The sequence below is a fragment of the Oscarella lobularis genome, chromosome 13 (genome assembly GCF_947507565.1).
Source record: "Oscarella lobularis chromosome 13, ooOscLobu1.1, whole genome shotgun sequence".
Lineage (NCBI taxonomy): Eukaryota > Metazoa > Porifera > Homoscleromorpha > Homosclerophorida > Oscarellidae > Oscarella > Oscarella lobularis.
The window spans coordinates 1,076,753-1,096,926 of NC_089187.1; the positions used below are offsets into that span (position 1 = coordinate 1,076,753).

A 20,174-nucleotide genomic window follows, 5' to 3' on the forward strand; every position below is an offset into this window, starting at 1 on the left:
ACGGTCCCAATGGTGCACGAGCAACTGGTCCCCCGGCAGATACCGTGGAGCGACATCGTGGAAAAGGACAAACAGTCCAGAGAAACACAAAAGCAACAGTATGACAAAAGTCATCGCGCAAAACAACTCCCGCCTCTGGAGGATGGAGCCGCGGTTTTCCTTCAAGATCGGCGAGAACACGGCAGAGTGTTATCGAAAGCCTCAAGCCCCAGAAGCTACTACGTCGTCACACCGTCCGGCACTTTCCGCCGCAATAGGAAAAGGTTAATCGTTGCAAACGAGAGAGTGGATACGGAGGACGAAGACGACGATCTCCCTGAAGTCCCCGACGCTCAGGAACCAGCGCAGCAACAAGCTGAAGAGCCCGATATTGAGGTCGAGGGCGACGACGCAGAAGGCGAGAATCAGCCACCAGCAAATAACGTCGAATCAGTCTTGGATGAGCCAGTCGTCGGCGCAGAGGAAGGCGCTCGGGTCGTGGAAGAGCTAGGAGAAGAAGCAGCCCAACCTGTCGTCCAAGACAACCAGAGGACGCCAGCTCAGAAAACTACCAAAAGTGGTAGACCGTCCAAACCACCGGACAGATACAGCCCGTCGTAAGGGTCCATCCTCAGAAAGGGGAATGTGGAGTTGGACTATAGTAGTAAGGTCCCTACTGTAGTTAGGTAATGCATAGATGTTACGTCACGCGATAGTACTTAAGGAGAGGGACTTTCCTTTGAGAGGACTTCCACCTGTACACCAATAAAGAGGGTACACCCCCAACGGCTACGGAGCGGGACATCACAGGCCCCACTCCGACACTTGGCAAATTAATGTTCCGCAAGCAAATTTCTCCCTACAAGTTTGTTGTGTTTTTCCTCCGTTCGCGTCTTGATATCGTATGCGCGTCCGTAGGCTTGAAGCAATTGCTCGCGAATTGAATCTCAATTTGGTGAAGATAATCGTTCACTGTTTGTGTCCGAAATTGATTTCGAGTGGCCGTCGTTCTGCGTCTGAAAAGCCGAGTACGTTTTCATTGCCCACCGACTTTTTGCTATGTTTAAAAATGCATCGTTTCAGGACTCTATAGACAGCTGGATGATTCGACTCTTATTGTTCTGAACGACACCTTTGGCGAAGCAAACGGCGCCGAATCGTCAACCAGTCGTCTCGACATAAGCCTACATACGAGTCTTGTCAATTTTCTCCAAGGTAAAAACCACCAGTTCTCATAAATGACATCTTCCAGCTCTTTCTCAGTGACATCCAAGACGGCCAAAATAGGCGTTTTTGGTCCGGCTCTCATCGATCGAGCCCGTTCTTCGTCCCAGTTTAGAGCCAACTGCGACGATGACGGGCCAACTGCGACATTTCGATCTCAAAACGCTAGCCACCGCCGAAGATTTGCTCAGTTTCTTTGTTAACGTCTTCAACGCCATGATGATTCACGCCGTAATCGAAGTGCCTATCAAAACCGCATTCAATCCGACGAATCTGTACGGAAGTGCCAAAGACAGTGAAGAGAAATATTATGCGGGAGCTCAATATTAGTCAATTATGTTGTCGTCAAATATTTTTGTAAGAGATGCCCTCAGAACTACTGTAATAGTGAATTGATTAGTGCAAACCCCAATGCGACGAGCCATTTCAATCTCTTCCCACTTTTTCAGGACTTTGGACAGCGTACAACATAGGACTAATTGAACAAACTGACCAAAATGAACAAAGTCTCACTAAAATCAGCTAGTGAGATCTGCGAAATCAATGCTGTCGACCTGTCCTTCATTTTGCTGTATTGAAAATTCCCGTATACAGTAAGAAAACGGCTTCTTGCTAAAAATCCTAGAAAAGAGGAGGAGCAACGATTTTTATACGGGACATACGAGTACTGCTCCTCCTCTTTTCGTGGTTTTTAGCGAGAAGCCGTTTTCCTACTGTATACGGGAGTTTCCAATGTAAGTTGTAGTGAGTCGTGTCAGAACAGTTACTTTAGAGAATCTCACAACAACAATTACAAAAAACAATTACAAAAAAAGATTGCGTCATTTCTTTCATCTACAATTGCTACATTTAGCCCTTCTCACGACTTTTAGCCCTCCTCACAAAAAGAATCGATTCTCAACGAGCTACGCGTTCGAACTTCACAAACGTAGTTGTATATAGGTAGGATCTTAGCATATTTCACTTAGCACCGGCGCAGCGCCCAGTGAAATATGCTAAGATGGGTGTGGTGGGCGGGTGTGGTGGGCGGGTGGTGGGCGGGGGTGGTGAGCGGGGTTGGTGGGCGAAGACTGCGCAAAAAAAGATCTTTTTGTCTATTTATTTGATTGATTGACTTTCACCTGGCAGTGACGAATGCTCCCCTATTCGTCGCAATCCAATTTCGTACGGAAAAACGTCGCAGACGTAGAAGCAAAAGCTGGGAAACGTACGGAGGACCTACAACATACAAACTTACAAAAATTTAATTATTATTATTATAAATCTCACTTTTCCTCTCGCAATCGTGCTCGCTTGACGGCCAAGTGACCGACAGCGTCGCAAACGATGTGACTCTACGCAAACGAATCAAAAGAGAAGTCGTATCTCCTGCTACATAGAGAAAGTATTGCTACAATGTGCCAATCATATGCACCGACCCCTGTCGAAGAGATTCACGTAAATAACGATACTCTGAACACGTCGGACATACCGCGTGATTCAATCGTGTCCTTCTTTGCGTCGTACAAGTGAGACATACGACAGGCGTGGGATTTTCTTACGTAGTATTGGTTTCTAGGACTTCGTTACCAAGTTATCCGTGGATGTGCGGTTCAAACTGAAAGAGGGGGATCTAGTCACCTTCTGCAATCGACGAATTCTACACGGGCGCACCGGCTACGATCCAAAGAAAACGAGAAGGCGAGTTAGAAAAAAAAACGTTATAGATCTTAGTCCTTTTTCTTAGATATTTGCAGGGTTGTTATCTCGACTACGACGAAGTCACGTCAAACCTCGTTGCGGGAAATCTACAGTAGTTAAGTAGTTAGGCCAGTCGCACTATTCAAAGAAAAGACGCTAGCTGGGTATTATTGGACCACGCTCCTCACAATTTTTATAGGAATGAACACAATAAAAATACGGGGGTTTTCACTATAACCGTCCAGCTCAAAACCTGCAGGCACGCACGCACTCAGGCACCACTTAGCTTTTATCGTAAACAGTTGGCACGTAGCCGGACGACGACGACGTGTGAACGTTAACTCTTGTAGGGTCAAACGGCGTTCCCTTGAAACGAGACCCTTCGGCGTCCCAGGCAACTTTCAGAACATCTTACGCTTTCTGATAAAGAACGCACCAGTTAATTAATCAATAGATTAGAGATTAGGCTTCTCTCTTCAAAACTACTGCATATACCTGCTGTTCAATGGTTGGCTTTCCTTGCAATTTCTGTCGATGATCGTACATGACGCGTTCAAAGGCGGACTGCGTCTCCTGATCGAAATCGTGTATGTGCCGCGACGTGTCGACCTTGGTCAGATCGATTTCCTTGTACTTTCACATGCGCTCCTCGCTCTTCTCCAAGTTGATCTGGACCGTGCTGCCGTCCACGCTTCACATCGCCTCGTTCGCCTTTACCCTATAGAAAAGTGGCCCGTCCATCAGCACCTGCGGCCACTCGCGTCCCTCTTCGGTCGTCGACTTCGGCGGCGGCTTCTTGAGCGCCACGCGGAGACGCTGCAAACCGATCTCCACGTCCAAATCACGCGCTTTTGTTCCCTTGGGCAGCGGCACTTTGATGTCGATATCCAAAAGCGTTTGAGACCAGATGTAGTTTTCCGTCACGCCGCCGTTATAGGCTTCGACTTGCACCGGGACGGGCCTCGACGCGGCCACCTGTTTCGCGACGGCCGCTGTCTGTTCCGGCGATAGTTGAGTGAATCGCGCTTTGGGCTTCAGCGGCGGCGGCGGCGTCGGTCGCTTTTTTCATGGCGGCGGCGACTTCGGCAGGCGATCTGAAGTCTTTTTCCGCTGGTAATTCTTCGTGAATGCCCTGCTTGGAACGTAACTCGTCTGCGTCGCTAGCCCATCACCGGTACTTACGGAAATACTAAGGAGAAGGCTAAGGAGAAGGCTGTTAGCGAGTCTCTCTCTCTATACGCGTATTGACAACACCAATTAATTGATTAATTGAGTGCTGACGAACTTTGTTCCGTTTACGTTTTCCTTTTTGCATGTAATTTCGCAGTTGAATAGAAAAGAAAAAGGCGGCTCCTTCGACGCGTCGATAAAAAGTCCACCTTTCGCACGGATCCCACACGACGTCCAGTGCATCGCGACCTTGAGTCGAAGACAACTACACAAGGGCAGATCGTAGAAGGAGCGTCCCATATGGGAAGACACACACCCACTCACCACAAAGTAGTTTTCCCTAAGAAACGCCTCTCGAAGTCTCTGACTAAGCAACTCGGGAACCAACTGGGCTTTCTGACGTCTCTCCTCGATCACCGACCACCGCGCGTGCTCGTCGTCCGCCGTGAGCGTAAACGCAACGACGACCGTAAGCACACGACTGAAACCTCTCAAAGCTATAGAATATTGATAAGAACAAGACGCAAACGAGAGACATCAATCTACGGCGTACATCTTGCACAGCTTCAGTCTGTAGCCACGCGGAGGAATGCGTCGGATGCCGCTGCGGCCTAATGGGGTTTCTTATGCACTTAACCTACGTATAAGAGATACCGGGTTTTTACTTACCTGGATACCGGTTTAGGTTCCACGCTTCCAACTCCTGTTCCGAATGCGGAAACGATGAGTGCCGCCATTCTTCGCTTGATTACTAAAGAAGCGAAGGATCAGTGCCGTCTTCATTCGCATGAAGAGGCGAAGAATGAGTGACGTCATCCTTCGCTTGATTACTAAAGAATCGAAGGATGAGTGCCGTCATCCTTCGCTTGATTACATAAGAAGCAAAGGATGAGTGTCGTTATCCTTCGCATGATTACATTAGAAACGAAAGATAAATGCCGTCATCCTTCTAGAACTTGATTACTAAAGAAGCGAGGAATGAATGCCGTCATCCTTCGCTTGATTACTAAAGAAGCTAAGGATTAATCCTTACCTTGATTACTAAAGAAGCGAAGGATGAGTGCCGTCATCATTCGCTTGATTACATCAGAAGCGAAGGATCAGTGCCGCAATTCTTCGCATGATTACTAAAGAAGCGAAGGTTCAGTGCCGTCATCATTCGCATGAAGAGGCGAAGGATGAGTGACGTCGTCCTTCGCTTGATCACTAAAGAAGCGAAGGATGAGTGCCGTCATCATTCGCTTGATTACTAAAGAAACGAGGGATGAGTGCCGTCAACCTTCGCTTGATCACTAAAGAAGCGAAGGATAAGTGCCGTCATCACTCGCTTTATTACTGAAAAAGCGAAGGGTGAGTGGCGTCATCCTTCGCTTGAATACTAAAGAAGCTAAGGATGAGTGCCGTCATCCTTCGCTTGATTACTAAAGATGCGAAGATGAGTGCCGTCATTCTTCGCTTGATTACGTAAGAAGCGAAGGATGAGTGCTGTCATCCTTCGCTTGATTACGTAAGAAGCGAGGGATGAGTGCCGTCATCCTTCGCTTGATTACTAGAGAAGCTCAGGATGAATCCTTACCTTGATCACTAAAGAGGCGAAGGATGAGTGCCCTCATCCTTCGTTTAATTACATAAGAAGCGAAGGATGAGTGCCGTTATCCTTCGCTTGATTACATAAGAAACTAAAGATAAATGCCGTCATCCTTCTAGAACTTGATTACTAAAGAAGCGAGAGATGAATGCCGTCATCCTTTGCTTGATTACTAAAGAAGCTAAGGATTAATCCTTACCCTGGTTACTAAAGAAGCGAAGGATGAGTGCCGTCATCATTCGCTTGATTACATAAGAAGCGAACGATCAGTGCCGCAATTCTTCGCATGATTACTAAAGAAGCGAAGGATCAGTGCCGTCATCATTCGCATGAAGAGGCGAAGGATAAGTGACGTCATCCTTCGCTTGATCACTAAAGAAGCGAAGGATGAGTGCCGTGATCATTCGCTTGATTACTAAAGAAACGAGGGATGAGTGCCGTAATCCTTCGCTTGATTACTAAAGAAGCGAAGGATGAGTGCCGTCATCATTCGCTTGATTACTAAAGAAGCGAGGGATGAGTGCCGTCATCCTTCGCATGATTACTAAAGAAGCTAAGGATGAATGCTTACCTTGATTACAAAAGAAGCGAAGGATGAGTGCCGTCATCATTCGCTCTATTATTGAGGAAGCGAAGGATGAGTGCCGTCATCCTTCGCTTGATTACAGAAGCGAAGGATGAGTCCCATCATCCTTCGCCTGATTACTAAAGAAGCGAAGCATGAGTGCCGTCATCATTCGCTTTATTGCTAAAGAAGCGAAGGATGAGTGGCGTCATCCTTCGCTTGATTACGTAAGAAGCGAAGGATGAGTCCCATCATGCCTCGCCTGATTACTAAAGAAGCGAAGGATGAGTGCTGTTATCCTTCGCTTGATTACTAAAGAAGCGAAGGATGAGTGCAGTCATCATTCGCTTGATTACATAAGAAGCGAAGGATGAGTGCCGGCATTCTTCGCTTGATTACTAAAGAAGCGAAGGATGAGTGCCGTCATCCTTCGCTTGATTACTAAAGATGCGGAGATGAGTGCCGTCATTCTTCGCTTGATTACATAAGAAGCGAAGGATGAGTGCTGTCATCCTTCGCTTGATTACATAAGAAGCGAAGGATGAGTGCCGTCATCCTTCGCTTGATTACATAAGAAGCGAAGGATGAGTCCCATCATCCTTCGCTTGAAATCACTGACAGAGCTGGAGTAGCAATGTCCGTGCAGCATACTGCCTTCAACTTTGAAGCTGAAACACGACCGCTCCTCATACGGTACCACAAACGAGATTTATACTGCTCTCGAGTATTCTGTTCCACCGCCAAGCATTTTTCCTTTGACACGTCAATGCGGACAGTCTCGGCTGCCCAAGCAGTTCCACATATGATGCGCTAAGAAGCTTTACGTCACAGATTTGTCAGAGGACTTAGAAAGTTCGGTTGCATTGCTGCCGGAATGAACGGTTCGTGATACTCTTGTTTGACTGCAAGAACAGCCGGTTTTGTGTTGCAGCCTGCCAGTGCATCAAAGAACGACCTTTTCCTTTCCGAGGAGATCATAATAGTGCTGCAAAAACGTTCACTGGCAGTGGATGATGCTGATAGGGCGCTACTCTCTTCAGTGCACGAGTGACTTTGCATAGCTGATGCCGAGCCCTTCTTTCCAATAAATTTGATATCGCGGATTCTAGCGTAAGGCACTTCCCTAACAGCAGGTGGCAAAACCCAGTATGCCTTCTTCTGGGTCACCGTCAACGAATCTCGCAGTCGACAGCCCGCTTCTATCGCCCAAAGAAGCGACGCCACGTGTGAGCAAGCCTCTCCCATCACGGCCATACAGTTGCAGTGAACGGCTACAATTTTGCCCTATTTTTCTGCTGCAATCCAAGGTTGCAATGGCTTCTCTGACATGCGCTGCGAATGCTTAACCTATTCCGTATCTTATTGCAGTTGTTTAATTAAACGACAAGACCCTATTATACCTTAGCAGTGACAACGCGGACATCGTCTGTCGCGCCTACACGAACATAGACGCCATTGACCCAACCAGCGACGAATCGCTGATAGCAATCGAGGCTCTTGTAGTTCATTAGAGCCTCGCTTGTGTAGGGACTCGGCGAGTACACCAAATACATCCCAATGTGGATGTACGTCATTGCCGGCCAAGCGTCGACGTCATCAATCCACGCGGATTGCGGCAATTCGTAAGGATCCTCGCCGCTGATTAGCGTCAACTTCTGGTCATAACGTTCTTGGCAACGCATGTTCGAGATGGCTGCTCGGTACCCCTTCAACATTCCCTGTTTTACAACAGTACAGTTATGCTGAAACCCCCGGATGTCCACTGGCACGGGGGAGTCACCTAATTGCTCACGTGCGTGAAACCCCTCTATATGTAAAAGAAAGTCGGGCAGCTCTTGCATGTTTCTTCCATCTTGCCATTTCAGCTCAGTGATTGCCTCAAGAGAAGAAGATATCATCGGTTATATTATGCTGAAGTCCACGCTTGGAGATTAAAAGCATTTGGAAAGGTGGGACACTATAGGCAATGCGTCGCACATCAGTAAGAGGGTTTTGACCAATCGAATGTCTGTTATAAGCGTATTCAACCCAAGCGCTTTTGCGTCGGACCTTTCGAGTCCTTCTCTTTGAAGACTTATGGCAAGGGAAGCAAACGCTGATTTAATTTGGCTTGCACACTTCTCGACGCTGAGCCACCGGGTCTGCGAAGGTGCCACAAGCTTGCCTTTTTCGTGAAGAAGGTTTTGAATAGCCTCTAGACCTGCTCATCGCACAGCGCTTTTGTCGTAGTAGTCGAAGAGCTGTCGTAGCACGGAGTTGAACTTCTTCACGTAAGGCACGGAATTGGTAGCTTGCGTCGATGCCAAATTCAAACGGTGGACAGCGCAATGAATCCCAACGGCTGCTTTGTAGACGTTTTGCATACGTTTGACAACTCCTGTGTGGCAGCCTATCATTACGGATGCCCCGTCCGTTCCAATTCCGACAATTTTACTTCCCTCCAGAGAGTGAACGTCGAGGAAGTCGAGAACTCTTTTTTTACCGTTTCCGCTCCAGCACTAATCCTTGTTGCTTCTACCGCTGAATCCAAGCTTTCAATTTCAGGTTGAAGCAGGTCAATTATCTTCAAGAATCTGGAGCAGAGTTTTCCTTCTTCATCGACGAAACGAGCGTGAACAGAAAGTTGTTCTGTGACAGTAGTCTGTCGTCTCATCCAACATTATGGAGTAGAAATTGCTTTTCCTCAATTTTGAAAGAATGTCATTTTCAATAACTTCAGCAAGGACGATGATCATTTCGTGAATTGACTGTTCGCTGGTGTTTAAAGCATTCCTAGCAATGCCAATCTTTTCTTTGATTTGGACACCGAGGTACTCCGCAAAATCCATGAGGGGCTCAAAATTTGTTGTGTGCGCTATTTTCCTCTTGCAAAAAAGTAAAAACAGGCAAATGCATCATCGATGCCACTAGAAGCGATCTGAGGGTTGACTATTGCTGTCACGTTTGACCGTTGGCTCTGTGTTTCCACCTTGACGCACTCTCGATGAATCGCAGATTTTTCATGCCGCTTCACGCTCTCGAGCCGTCACCTAGTGCATGGAGTACTTCGCTGCTGTTATTCGTTACTGTACATGGTGTAAATAGTGTATATAAGCCTTCTCCTACCCCTTCGAATCAATTTCCCGTTTATATCTTCGATCCGATTTTTGTCGTGCTACCTCGTCGTTTCATCTCAATTTTTCGCCGTTAAATTACTGTTACGTTCCATCAGAAACGTTTTTCCGAATACGTCTATTTACTTGGTTCATACTTTGTGTGGGATACATTCGATACCGTTCAATTTTTGTTTCTCTTCGTTTCATTGTTTCACCGATTGCAGTAGGGTTTGGAATTCTTCCGTCGGGCTACTTGAGAAGAGAAAAATCTTTTTTGGGAAGAAGAGCGCGTCAGTTCCTGTTACTGTATCTTATTCTTTGTGGGGATGTGGAACTGAATCCTGGTCCCGTTCAATTTCCATGTGATTTGTGTGGTCGTGCTGTGCGTTTAAATGATCGTGGTATTCAGTGTGACTCTTGTAACTCTTGGATTCATGCGAAATGTGAACGAAACAAGGTTTAATATTTTAACGCTAATTTTTCGAAGGACGGCCATCAGCGCGTGAGTACCGTACGTAAAAGACATATATCTTCTAGAAAACGGAATAAAGAGCATGCCAAAAAACAAAGGAGCATTTTACGAAATAGATCGGGTTGTTCATGGATTTAAGTTCTCTACGTCAATGACCGAGTCTGATGTGGCTTGCGCTATCCTTGAAGCGTTTCCTGTTTTGGGGTCGTTGACCTCTCCAAGGTAACAAAATATTCTACTTACTCTGCAGTTATATAGCCGTTACTAAGCACGACTCTTGCTTTGAGTTTGTCAAAGTCGTCCGAAACGAAGTTCACTCCCCGCGAGTAGCAGCTGCTCATGAGTGGACAGGAGACGCATTGAAGCATTTTATTGGCCAGGGTCAAATCTACGTCAGAGCATTGAGTGAGCTGCCAACTGCAGGTATTGTGCATTCGAGTATATGTACTACGCTAACTGCGTTCATAGAGCCAGCTAAATCAAAGACAGAGCCAGAAGACACTCAAGACAGTAAAGATTCTGGTCAAGAAGTTCTGCCAGATATTGTTGTCGTCACGGACACAACAAATGTTCAGGCAAATGAGGTAAAATTGCACTGTTTAAGATGTTGCCAGCAGCTAATTTTACGTTCAGAATGAGCCTGACGTTGAAGACGAAATCGAGGAACTGAGCGAGGTTTCCTTTCAGTCAATGACGTTAGTATATTGTCTCGGTGCAACCTCTGCTTTCATATCAGACGTATGTTACATCTTTAGAAAAAAATTGACCAATTAACAGCAGTCTTGGGCGAAGAACCACCTGCAAGAGACAGCGTTAGGCGCCTGCTGCATTCCTGCAACTGGGACGTGAACGAAGCAGGAGAGTTGTTCTTCAAAAAATCTGATTTATCGGATGACGAAGATAAGGTCACTCACAAGACAAGCGCCTTAGAGCAGTACATCAATCAGTGTACTGACGAAGACGCACCGGGAATTCGAATTGACATCGACAGAGATGAAGCCATTTTCCCACAGGCACTAGAAATCTATAAATTACGTCAAGCTGAAAGAGATTATCAATATTTTTGCAGGCACTGGTTGTCTACAAAAATCCGACGGTAGACCTAAAGAAACGTCTGATTTTGCGGGCGAACTTGGTGTCGATCAAGGCGGCCTATCTAAGGAATTTTTAATGCACTCAACAAGGCTATTGTGTCAAACGAGAACGGCTTGCAGTTAATTGAAGGTGAAAGGTCTTATGATAGTGCTGTTATGTGTCTTCTGAGTTGAAAATGTGCAGGACAAGACGACAACAAGTGGCCTGTGCATGACGCTGCGGCCCTTTCATGTGGAATGCATCGTGTTCTTGGTCGAATAATGGGCCACGCAATAACACACGGTGCTACAGCACTTCCTGGAGTCTCATCAGCTGCCATCGCGTACTTAATAACGGGAAATGTTGATGACGCAACCAAGAAGCTCGTGTTCGAGGACTGAATTGAGGCAAACCATCGAGGCGGTAAGAGCAGACGTTTCAACTTCATGATCTTAATCTGATCGGCAGATTATGCATGCCAACAATGATGACGAAATAAATGCAATAGTGACAACAGAAGTGTGGCAGTTACTGTACTGTTCGGGCTTCAACGCCGTTCAAATTACGACAAAAAATGACCTGAGGCCGCACAAGTTGCAATAGTTCACGACACACTGTTGAAACGAAAAGGCGAGCTTGATGACATTCGCCTAGGAATGCAGGAGATTATAGACATTCTTGGACGCGATTTGCTCGATTACTTAGACAAGAACGACTTAGCACGACTTAGACGTTCCGTCTCTGTTTCCGATGTAAACGTGGAAACTGTCTAATTAACCTATTTAACGGCTATCACAGAATTCGAACAACTATTAAGGCTGAAAGCGTCATTGCGCTTATATGCGCAGCATACGGAGCGAAGACGGAGACAGAGCACTCGGCCGCGGCAATTCGAGCCAAAACATTCTTTTTGCAGTTCATACGCTCCCTTGATGATTACTACGGTAAGAGGATGCCTACTCGATACACTGTTACTGTCTCATTACGACGTATCTCTGCTGATGACGACGTCAATATTGCGGCTCTGCTGCAGTTTTGGACGCGCATCAGCTATATCCCTCCTGCGCAGAAATACCTCGAAGTGGGCTATCAGGAAGGAAAGGAGACTTTCTCTTAGCACAGACGTGCTTTCAGCTCATCTATCTGCCTGTGGCTCACAAGACGTTTAAAGATTTTGCCAAGGCAGCCCGCGCTAGCATCAGTAAAGGCCAAGGGTTTGGTCTGTCCTAATTAAGACATGATTTGAGACGGTTGGCGCTTATCAAAAGTAACGAGTGCGTTGACTTTCACCAATCTTGAATAGCAAGAGCACATCATCATTATCAGCAAACCTTACTAAATGCGCCAATTCTCAATGGTTTACCAGATTGCAGACATATCTAAAAGCAAAGTCACAGAATCGTTAGTACAGTATAAGCCTTAAAATTAAAATACAACGCAGCTTTATCATGACAAGCCTGCAAAGAATATTATTATAATACCAATTTATTTCCAAGTTAATAAGATTTATTTTAACGAGATAATAAATGCAAGATTTACTTTGGTTGAAAAAACTTTATTTTCTAATGGAAAGTGGAAAATTACCTTTACGATGTTCATTGTAGCAAGCAGGAACTCTGAGGTTATAGCCCCAGAATCAAACAGCAGGAGAATAATTATCATAGGAAACGATTTCAATTTTCCTCTCTTTGTACAGCAAACAGCGTTAGTCCTTACAAGGTAATTTGGCAAAATTTAATCAGGCAAAATTGAATCAACTTTCTTGATCAAAACTTTACAGCCCCACGCGGTGCAGCCTTGATAACGCTAATCAAACGCAAGAAAACCCTTACCCTAACGAAACAGCAACCATTACTGACGCCCGCGCATAGCGCGGGCAAACGAACTTGTCTTTTTTAAGACTAATTATGTTTGCTACTGAGTCCGTCACTATTAGAGCGCTGAATATAAGGCAATTTTCTGTCGAGATTACTTCTAATGATAGCTTGGACAATTATCTTGGCTTAAGGAACTGGCAAGTTTGGATATGATCCAAAATAATTCCCATTGACTCTCTTTTAATCGGAAAATCGTTAACCTTTTGGAAAAATTGTGAAACTGCTTCTTTATCTCAGGAGAAGGACAATTTGGCACGGTTACTGAAAGTTGTAATTTGTTTCTAAACAAAAGAAAATTCTCGATAATCGAATTAGAATAAAAGTCTCAAACGTAAATGCATCTACATCAAAATGAAATATATTTTTGCATGTCTAGACCGAGAGGAGGTCAACCCAAGGGAACTTGAAAAAGAAGCTGAACTGCTTGTCAAGCTCGGTGTGCATGAAGGTTGTCGTCTCCAAAGAAGTATAACAATTGAAAGCAAGTTAAAAATTTATTACAAAGGAACGGGTGTTTAGTGCGTTCTTCGCGATATGGCAGAAAGAACATTTTTGTCTGCAAAGGACAGCGATTAAGGAGAGAGGGATATGAAACTCCCCTCTCACGTGACTATTCCCTGGTACCAGCCGTGTGGCACTATCGATGGACGATCTCCGAAGAGTCCAGGAAGGAGTTCTAGCCGAGAATTCAACTACTGCGCGTTCGTCACGTTATTTGATGATGCGAGAGACTGCCGAATTGCTCATTAGAGGAAGATCGACGGAGACAGCGATTTCCTTAGCCAGGAGCATCCTTTCCGCCATCGAAGACTGGACCTAAGCGCCGTTCCATCGGACCATGGCGCGAAAGTGCACAGAGGACGTTTCACCGCGTCAGAATGACCACTCTGCCGCCGCTGTGGAGGACACTGCTGAAAGAATGTGAATTGGCCACTTCCGACCCTTTTTTGCCTCAGACAATAAACCAAAAAGGCTATGTACCATATAAATTATTACAGCAATACGGCAAAACCTCAACGCAGGAGTCATTGATTTTTAGCCAGTGCCTCCAATCTATTGCATAATATCCTGGCAGGGAGACAGACATGGTCACGTGAGGTGTCATCGGGGAAAAGCGTTCTGTATACTCTTTAAGACGCAGGCACGAAAGGAGGACCACTAATATTTTAGCGGAAAATAAAATAGCTGCAACAGTAGGATTGGATGCGAAAGATGTAAGAGAGTGGCTTCTGGAGGGTGCAAAACATGGACGACAGGACACGCCCAAAACGACCAAAAATCGCTCATTCCGTAGCAAGGGATAAAGCGACGATTATATACTTAGTTGATAAACGTAGCAGAGTGCCTTAGACAACATTTCCCTTAACTGGCACGATGCTTCGAGTAGCGAGGAAAGCCCAGGAGGGTGCAAAGCGTACTCTTCACCAAAAAGGGCATGTTCGTGGCATCAGGACAACTTCTACTGCGTTCCAACGCGACAATTGTGCACCGCATAGAGCTTCGAAGCATTTCTCGACCAACTTCGAGTTCCTTACCTATTTCGGTGACTGAGTAGGACGCGTTACGTAAATCGTATCCGGCGAATGACAGCTACACGGCTGGTACCAGGGAATAGTCACGTGAGAGGGGGACGGTCTGGACGCACTCTGTAGAAAGCCGTGTGCAGATCAAGTGGTTTTTCGAACCAAGCGTTCCAATCACACGTCTCGATAGGAATTAGGACACATGTACACTGATTGGACGCGGACCTAACTTCGTTAACAAATGTACCTTCCCCTAGTGGGCACTCCTACTCGATAAAACGCTCGCGGAAGTACCTAAACGAAGGAAATCTCTTTCCGGGTGTACGGACATCGTTGCGCGAACGTCGGATGAAGGCCCGCAAGAAGTCTGTCTGAGCTTTTTCCCAATCGCTGATGTGCTCTCGGGTTCTCTGATAGCTCAGCTGTTGCAGAACAAGGAACAGATACTGGATGAAAAGTATATCTACCGTTCGCTGGAATATGGCGATATTAAGTTTTCATTCAGAAGGGGTGTTTCCTCAATACTTGGAGCAATAAATTTATTACAAAGCAGATTTCTGCGCATTCGTATCACGACTTCTCATAAAGACTCGATTTGCTAGAGTCAGTTCTGCCTCCACAGCAGCAAGATCAAAGCGATGACATTCAGCAACTTTACGTTTCAAACCGCTTCTTGAGCGGAGCGTCTGAATAGGGGTCTTCTGAACCCGCCCATGCAACTTTGAGATCAGAAATTTTGCTCTTCAGAGCGGAGAGACCGCTGCGAAGTGTCTGATGAAACGTTTCGACGGCTTCAACTCCTTTAAACATCGATTCGCGACTACATCTAATGTAGTGCTGAAGTCTTTAATCGCTTCGCCGACGGATCAAGAAACGTTGGATCAGAGAGCTTTCTTTACCTCTAAAAGCGGCGGCGGTCGTGGAGGAGATCAAATTGGAAACAAAGCTAAAGTTTGTTACTTGATCTTTCTGAAGGAGGTACTGAACGGGTTTGGCAAATGCTGCAAACGAGAAAATGGTCAGCACTCCAAAGCGAAAGACTGTGCACTCCCTCTCTCTGCAGAAGCGCGGAACAGAACGGCTAGGTTTGCGCTAGGCATACGCGCAATAGCTTCTTCCTCAACAGAGCAGCCGAGAACTTGCGAGAACTGACAGTGCGCCGCATTTCAACCAGGAAATCAAAGGGGACAGCGCAGGCAATTGCGGTAGATGAGCAACACCGCGAAACGTTTCTCGTGCTAATCGCGATTTTCTCTATTGCAATGCTTCCCTGCAGTTCTTCGCGTAAGACTGCGCCCTGATTAGAGGACCAAACGCGCCGCGTAGCGTTCGAACACGTAGGTCTTAAGGTGTTTACTCTCTCCTTTCGCCTATCATCGGGGAAAGAGTTGTTTTTTTGTACCGTACGTCCTTGCGCAATGCAAACGATAAAGGAGCAGGAGTCGGCATTCGGCGTCGTTTGTCGCTCAAAAATCCATGCATCGTGTCTGAATCTACTAACTTTTCTTCTTTCAAATGTTGACAAACGTCTGGACCTCCGGAGAGGATGTCTCGACTTCATGCCTATCATCGGACGAACTGGCCAGGCGTAGTCTCTTTTGACTACTCTCGTCAACTAGGTAGGCAATCTAAAATCCTGCATTACCCACGGGCAATTCTACGTTGGCTGCAGCAGAGTCTCATCCAACAACACACTTTACATCTTCTCCGAGAACGACACAACAAAAAATGTTGTTTATACCGAAATCCTTTCAACGTAAGTCTTATATTTATAATTCTATAACATAAAATATCTTGCTTACCAAAATCATATTCTCCGCCCATCCTCTCTATTTTATATCATATAGTTACGTACACAATTTTATGGGCTGCAAGCGTTCGAACCTCCACGTGCCTGGATAACGCTAATCGAACAAAAAAACTACCCAAACGAAAAAGCAACAGGAAGTAACGCCCGCGCTACGCGCGGGCAACCGAGCTAGTCACCTGGATTATCTCAAGAGACGCTTTGCTTGTGAGTGTTAAACTATAAAGCCATTTCCTGACGTAGATATTATTGAAAAACGAAGTGGAAATGTTGAAGTATAGGGGACCGGGCCGTGTTTCACGGTGCCGGCACCGTCTCCTCCCTGTCATCCATGTTGGGAATTATACGGGTCCGCATTCCGCTCTATATATAGAACCTGGCACCGTTTCATTCGGGTCCACCAGACGCCATTCCTATATATAGAAGCGTGGACCGCGTTATTCGGGGCCAAACGTCGCGTCTCTATATAGGACGCTGGACCCGAAAAACACGGGGCCAAACGAAGCGTCTCTATATAGGACGCTGGACCCGGAATACACGGGGCCAAACAAAATAAGAATTTTGTATGGAGTCCCCGGATTGGGGACCCGTACAACACGGGGCCAAACAAATTGAGTCTATATATAGCAGCAGGTTTTTTATACGGGACAACAGCATGAGACCCGAACAACACGGAGCCAACTGGGGACAAACCTGGGTCAACGGACATGCAGTTTTAATGATACGGGACCGTTCCCCGAATAACACGGGGCCAGGGGCCATCACACGAATTTCCTCGTCTGTACGAGTAATACGGGTCCTAAGGCCTTCGAAGAACGTAAGGCACGCGTGAATAGTTTCGATCTCCCACGGGAGTTACTTGGCTTTACGCTAGGTGACTCAAAGCAAGAAGACTATACGCAAAACTCGCGAAAATGGCGAGAAGAAGCCAGAAAACAGGTAACAGCACACTCAAAACGGCTTTGTTCGTAGAACTTTGTCCTGGCTTACTCGATCACGTCGCTCCCTCAAGTAGTTCAGAAGAGATAGAGGCCAGCGATGGACTTCATGATGTACTCGAAAGCCTTGTTGCCATCGCTCCGTCCTTTTTCGTCTCGGCCGAATCGCTCTCTCCACATGATCTCTTCAACCGTAGTTTTCGCGTTTTGAGCTTTCGTACGCTGCTCTTTCGTTTTTCCTGGGCGCATGTTTTCCACCGCGAGCTTGACTCTTTTCCAATAATCTTTTATCTCGTCCGTTGCAGGTATCCCGACGACAAACTGACGCGTCGATTAATCAGAATTTTGAGCGGCGACTCGGAGATCGCCGGCAGCGACGTCCGCCGAATGTCCAGTGCAGATTATTGCCGTACCTTCGCAGGTATGCTCCGCGATCGTCGAAAGTAGTGCCTCTGCTTCCACGTTTGCTGTAATTTCCACGTAGGATTGCTGCAGACGCGGATCATACAACGCAACGACGTACTTCTCCTCGCCTTCCGTCTACTCAAATATTGATTTTTTCGAAAATGGATGCAGTTAGCATTTTTTACGTACCGAACTATTGATTGTGACGACTTTTGAGTGAAGGAAGACTTTCAGCCCGTGCCCGCCAAGGAATATTTTACTGCGGTTTTTAGAAATGATTCCACTGCAGACTTCTCTAATCATTTCATAGTAGGATAGTGCGGCTTTCGCCGAAATCGGGTTCGACAGAAACTTTCCTAAGCCACTCACAGGCGTTTCATTAGCCCATGCGTAAGTAAGTTGTAGCATCTATGGAAGACCTAACTTTGAATCGGCGAAAAGTGATCCCTGGCGAATGGACTTTTTTCGCCGGCACTGTGCTGCTGGGCATCTCCAAGTAAAGCCGTCCTTTACGTCGGTGCGCCGATTCCAATGCATTTCTTCCCCGCAATCGCATCTTCGTGCTTTTGCGAGAAGGCTGTTGTCTTTGTAGAAATTGACCGTTTTCTCTATTGTTTTCAGAGCATCCACTGCTTCTGCATTCATGTTCAGGGCAAAATGTCGATCCGAAATGGCAACTTGGCAGACGTCGAGCCAAAAATGCCCGCGCGCGGACAGCGCGGACATTTTTCCGCCCAGACGCTTTCTCCGCCCAAAAGAGTCTGATCGGCTAATTTCGCTGCAGCTTCGATCTACTTCCGTATGACGTTTCCGTTCACGTTCGCGACGTAGGGACAAAAGAAAGCGCGCTTTAGGACCTGCTATTTTACTGGCTTCGTTGCTTCAGTGTTGGTGGCGTGAAGAATGCTACGACAACTCGCTAACGCGGCAGGATCGTTGGGAGTCGCTATCGATTTTCTAAAACAGCGTAAACGTCTAAGGTTACCTGCACTCATTGCCAGAAAGACAAAACTTGGACAAAGGATGAAACGAAGGGAGATGGTTTTTTTCTGGCGCATCCCAACGTGTCGAAAAAAGACCTCAATTCGACATGGATCTTTCTTTTCGAAATCGAAGCTCACCTTACCCACGTGCGTCGAGCTCTTATTTTGCTGGGCAGCCAACGTTCCTGTCACTCATATTCGGTCATAATGTGGCGCCCAAGTTTCTGTCAAAACTGCATTCGATTTCTATAACTTCTTGCGAGAAGTGTGCAGTAGCCAGCTACTTGGCGAGCCTATTCTTTTCGGTGGACCAGGCGTTATCGTACAAATAGACGAATCGCTCTTTGATCATAACAGTAAAGTAAGCTGCAACGATATTGGTTCTTGTATATTGCAGCATTTTGCCTATAAGTATAGTAACAAAGAGGTCGTGCGCCTGCTCGTATTCCACAGTGGGTATTTAGAATGTATGACACCCAAATGAAACAGGGTTATATGACGCTGGTTCCCTCTCGAAATGCTTTGACGCTACTGCCCATTATTGAGGAGCACACGCTGCCTGGAAGTATAATACATTCGGACAGGTGGGCAGCATACCGACAGGTAGCTCGATTGCCAACTGTGGTGGCTCATGAGACGGTGAACCACCGACGTCACTTTGTGGACCCAACAACAGGAGCGCACACCCAGGCAATAGAATCCTATTGGGCTCGTGCCAAAGCAAAACTGAAACGAATGATGGGGACAACAAAAGAAATGCTGCCGTCTTACTTAGATGAATTTATGTGGAAAGCGAGGCATTGCAGAAACGCAAATGGGCAAATCGATGATGCCGTCGTCTTGTCAAAAATGATAAGCGCAATAGCAAAGGAAAATCCGGTAATGTAATGTTATGGATTTTACTCGGACTGATAAACTCGTCTTTTCGGTGTACTTTTCGTGGCTGTTTTCGATTTTCGCTTGTTAGAAAATTAAAGAGAGAATGTGATGACCCTATGCGTGTTTGAAGCATTGCTGCACCCCTATTGTCCCTTGCCGGCCCCGTGTAGTACGGGTCGCAATCCGGGGACTCCATTGAAAAATCTTATCTCTTTTTGTTTGGCCCTGTGTTGTACGGGACCCCAATCCGGGGACTCCAAACAAAAATCCTATTTTGTATCTCTTTTTGTTTGGCCACGTGTTGTACGGGTCCCCAATCCGGGGACTCCAAACAAAAATCTTATTTTGTTTGGCCCCGTGTTTTCCGGGTCCAGCGTCCTATATAGAGACGCGATGTTTGGCCCCGAATAACGCGGTCCACGCTTCTATATATAGGAATGGCGTCTGGTGAATCCGAATGAAACGGTGCCAGGTTCTAGAAATACATAGAGCGGAATGCGGACCCGTATAATTCCCAACATGGATGCCAGGGAGGAGACGGTGCCGGCACCGTGAAACACGGCCCGGTCTCCTATACTTCAACATTTCCAAACGAAGTTCCTTGCCTTCTTTTAACTTATGTTATTTTCCTAATTCAGGATGACGTCCAAGTCGGCATCTTGAGAAACAACGAGCAAAAGGGAGAGATTTCGCGACTTGTATGTTGCTACATAGTCAACGACTTGCGCATCCCTTTTTATTACATCTATGCCCAGACCCTCTCAGCAAGTAGCGCGCGCGGGGAGGGTCTGGGTTTCAGAGGCTAGTACCTCTCGTGCTTTGTCTCCTCTCGCTGGTCTCGCATCGTCTCGTCTTGCATCGCCTCGTCTCGCATCGCCTCGTCCCGCATCGCTTCGTCTCGCATCGCCTCGTCCC

The 20,174-nt window shown here is 46.5% G+C and overlaps 2 pseudogenes; one reads left to right on the forward strand and one right to left on the reverse strand.

Annotated features, from left to right (window-relative positions):
- Window positions 1-3,161: 3,161 nt before the first annotated feature.
- On the reverse strand, window positions 3,162-3,942 carry LOC136194852 (nudC domain-containing protein 3-like; annotated as a pseudogene).
- Window positions 3,943-18,435: 14,493 nt separating this feature from the next.
- LOC136194853 (uncharacterized) lies at window positions 18,436-19,268 on the forward strand (annotated as a pseudogene).
- The last annotated feature ends 906 nt before the right edge of the window (window positions 19,269-20,174 follow it).